Source organism: Zea mays, chromosome 4 (assembly GCF_902167145.1).
Source record: "Zea mays cultivar B73 chromosome 4, Zm-B73-REFERENCE-NAM-5.0, whole genome shotgun sequence".
Taxonomy (NCBI): domain Eukaryota; kingdom Viridiplantae; phylum Streptophyta; class Magnoliopsida; order Poales; family Poaceae; genus Zea; species Zea mays.
Genome location: NC_050099.1, coordinates 133455300 through 133459575, shown reverse-complemented (window position 1 = coordinate 133459575; position 4276 = coordinate 133455300). Strand labels below are relative to the sequence as shown.

Here is a 4276-nt window from a genome sequence, read left to right as displayed (position 1 = left end):
AAGAATTACCTCTACTAGCAGCATATGGTTCCCCCACCAGTGCTTCCTCTACCAGCCACATCATTAGTAAAAAACCAAGAATGACCTCTACCAGTGCTTCCCTCACCTAAATAATTAGTTTGCAGCAACATATGGTTCCTCGAAGAAATCAATTGTCTTCCACTTAAGTTATGGAATGGAACTTGACACATTTTTTGTAAGCAACATAATTAGTAAGCATTTTGTGTGCAGTTTGTGTGCAGTTTCAGTTTGTGTGAACTGCATTCAATTTAGAGAACACATTGTATGACATTTTTAGTTTTAGTTTGTGTGCAGTTTGTGCAGTTTTCAATGAACTACATTCAGCTTGTGTGCAGTTGGTAAGCAGCAGCATATAGTAAGCATTAGTAAGCAGCAAAATTAGTTAAGCACTTTGTGTGCAATTTGTGTGCAGCTTCAGTTTGTGTGAACTACATTCAGTGCTTCCCCCACCTCAAGAAATTCAGATAGCACATTGTATGACATTTGTCAGTTTCAGTTTCTATGCAGTTTTCAGTGAACTGCATTCAGTTTGTGTACAGTAAGCATTAGTAAAGAGCAGAATTAGTAAGCAGATTGTGTGCAGTTTCAGTTTGTAAACCGCATTCAATGCATCCCCCACCTCAAGAATTAGTATGCAGCAGCATATAAAAGCAGAAGAAATTATTTTTGAGCTATGAGTTAGACATTGCCTTGTACATCATTTTGAAGAAAATGTGATAATAAGCATGGTTATAAATGATGTAAGATAGGGAAATAGAAAAAGTGACCTTCAGTCCTGTTGAAATCCTACTAGGTTGTAATGTGTCTCCTCGTAGTGGCTTGATCTACACTTAAAAACACACATTTTTGAAATAAAGTAAAATCATTAGCTAGGCAAACTAAACAAATTTGAAATAAATAAAAAGTGCAGTAGTATCGTCTCGTGATTTTTGTCAAGTGTCCAAAATTCCTCACTTTGAAATTGACCATATACTCGCTGATTTAATGAAAAACAATAATATAGTGAACCAAATATGTGTGACTACACATCTACAATACTGAAATTTAGGATTGAGATGCATACTTTTCGTTTTGATCTAGACTGATCATCTTTAGTACTTGGCAAATAATTTTCTAGAGATCCCTGCAAATGACGAATGCAATTTCTACAGAAACCACACTAGAAAATAACTAAAATTATACCGAATAAACTTTTTACTACCTTGTTCTTGTATGGTTCATGATTAGAGGAATTTCGAGCAGTGTCCTGGTTCATCACCTATGGTGTAGAATACATTCAGTATGACAATTTTCAAATATAAACATTTAATAGAATAAATGGACCACATCGATCATCACCTTGGCTGCATTACTGCTATTTTTTACATTTAACGATGTAGAAACTCTACCACCTTGGAGTCCTCTTCGTGGCATTGGTGGCTTGCTCTACACTTAAACACAAGTAATGAGTAATGGAATTCAATATTAAACAAAAATGTGGTTTGATAAGATAGTAATTATCAATGTATCGAAAGTAGGGATACAATTGACCTTTTGTGCAATAGAAACTCTTTTGTGTTTGAGTAATTTTGCATCTTGGGCATTTGATGACTTGTTCTGGGTGTACACAATGTAGACTAAAATTATGTTGAGTACAACATACTAACCTTTTCTTGAATTTTAGATTTTTGGCACTGGGCCTGCAGCTCCTCGTACCCATCATGTTCGATTTCATCCGCCTTTATAGTTATTGGTTAAATGGTACCTTGAAAATTTAAAACTGGGATGGAATTGTAGGTAAAGCATTCATACCATTGTGCTATTCAGTTCGTCAAGAAGGTTAACTTTTTGATTCATAGTCGGGTGAAGATCTTTTGATGCCGACAAAGGTTCATCTAGACATTCCTGTAACAACACAAAAGTATTAGGATAGAAGTTGTTGAGTTAAACCTTTCTTGAAAGAGCTAGGAATAAAACAGATTTGAACTTACATGGTGATTTTTTGCAGTTCCAAGGTATTTTGCAAATTTAGTATAGTATCATCTTGCTTCTGGACACGATCTATAAGTTTTTCCACTTGAAGTCGAAGAGATACTACATCTTCACTTGATGTTGCATCCAAAGAGGTTAAATTAAGATGTTTTAGATGCCTTGAAGTTGATCCAACAAACACTTGATCTGGATTCGGAACAAGGCCAAGACCATGGATATGGCCAGGCTTCTCTTCTCCTAAAATTTGGCTAAGCGCATCTCCTTTCCATGCAACCTTTCCATGACTAGTGTCAGCTAAACTTGGTTGTTGCACTAATAGTTCCTTCAATGCAACCTTGTAAAAGCATAAGTGTACTCATTAAGCATTATGGAAGAAGTATTTCAAATCAGTAAAATATAGCACATTTGCAAAGTTTATTGTACCACATGTGGGTTTGTGTTCTTTGTGATGTTACTCTTGTGTGTATTGATATACAATACAGCCCTATGGGGGTATTTCTTTTCTGGATCTTGTTCCCCCTGTACCAAATAAATGATCCTTAATAAATGTAAGGACAATACTACATGTTCGAGAAATGGAATAAGCATTGCATTGTCAACTATGTTTGTAGAAATACCATATCTTCCCTGTTCCGAGCAAAACTCTTTGTTCCTGATGTATGAGTCGCCTTCCTTTTTGCGTAGTTTATCCTATTTGCCTCACTGATATTGAGAGCACCTAGAGGGGGGGTGAATAGGTGATCCTGTAAAAATCAAATACTTATAGCCACAAAACTTGGTTAAGTGTTAGTATGGCTAAGAAGCGAGCTCTTGCTAACACAAGATATCACAGAAAGGCAATCACAAGAGACACGGTGGTTTTATCCCGTGGTTCGGCCAAGTATAACACTTGCCTACTCCACGTTGTGGCGTCCCAATGGACGAGGGTTGCACTCAACCCCTTTCAAGTGATCCAATGATCAACTTGAATACCACTGTGTTTTTCTTCCTTATACTTTCTCCTGTTTGCGAGGAATCTCCACAACTTGGAGCCTCTCGCCCTTACAATTGATGATCACAAAGAAGCACAGAAGTAAGGGAGGGGAGAGAAACACACACAAGACTCAAAACAAAAGCACAATCACGCACACAAGCCACAACTTGAGCTCACAACACAACTCGAGGAGTTCTCTACTCAAATGGGGCTCAAGTCACTATCTCAAAGAATCGAATGCGTGAGAATGGAGTCTTGGTGCTTAGGAATGATCAAAGAATGCTTGGGTGCCTCCTCCATGCGCCTAGGGGTCCCTTTTATAGCCCAAGGCAGCTAGGAGCCGTTGGAGGCATTCTTGGAAGGCCAAAGTTGCCTTCTGTCGGGTGGCGCACCGGACAGTCCGGTGCGCCACCGGACAGCCACTGTTCATGTCCGGTGCGCGATTTCCTTCCATTCCCAGCGCAGCCGACCATTGCAACTTCGGGCTGGTTGGCGCACCGGACACTGTCTGGTGCACACTGGACAGTCCGGTGCCCCCAGCCGACCGTTGGCTGGGGCCACGCGTCGCGCGCGGATTGTGCGGCCGACCGTTGTGCTGGTGGCCGTTGGCTCACCGGACAGTCCGGTGCACCACCGGACAGTCCGGTGAATTATAGCCGTACGCCGCCGAACTTTTCCCGAGAGTAGCCAGTTCGCTAGAGACCAGCCTGGCGCACCGGACACTGTCCGGTGCACCACCGGACAGTCCGGTGTGCCAGACTGAGCAGAGTCTTGGCTGCTTCGAGCCAAGTTCTTCTTTTCTTTTCTTTTCTTTTCTCTGATTCTAGCACTTAGACAAATATATTAGTACCCAAAAACCAATGCACTAAGTCTAGAATCATACCTTCTTGCTGATTTGCACTTCATTCATCATTTGGCATATAATAACCCGCTTAATATGTGTTGGACACTTAATCACCAAAATATACTTGAAATGGCCCAAAGGCACATTTCCCTTTCAATCTCCCCCTTTTTGGTGATTTATGCCAACACAACAAAAAACAACAAATAGAAATGCAACATCAATGCAATTGAGAACACAAATAGTCTTTGACAAGATTTGACATATTTGGATCGTTCTTTGCCACCACTTGGTTTGTTTTTGCAAATCAAATTCATTTTCCTATCTCTAAGTCAAACACACTTGTTTGGGCACAAAGAGAGATAATCAAAGAGGGAAAATGATTAAGAGCCAAAAACTCCCCCTTTTCCCATAATCAAACATTCTCCCCACAAGAGACCAAATTTTGATAGTAAGAGTATTTTGACAAA

General features: G+C 40.0%; 1 long non-coding RNA gene across 1 annotated transcript; it reads right to left on the bottom strand.

Annotated features, from left to right (window-relative positions):
- Nucleotides 1-1084: 1084 nt before the first annotated feature.
- On the bottom strand, nucleotides 1085-1445 carry LOC109945640 (uncharacterized). Its single transcript, XR_002268915.1, has 3 exons — nucleotides 1360-1445; nucleotides 1223-1279; nucleotides 1085-1144 (listed from the first exon to the last, which is right to left on the bottom strand). It is a non-coding gene; the product is annotated as an uncharacterized lncRNA (long non-coding RNA).
- Between the last annotated feature and the right edge of the window lie 2831 nt (nucleotides 1446-4276).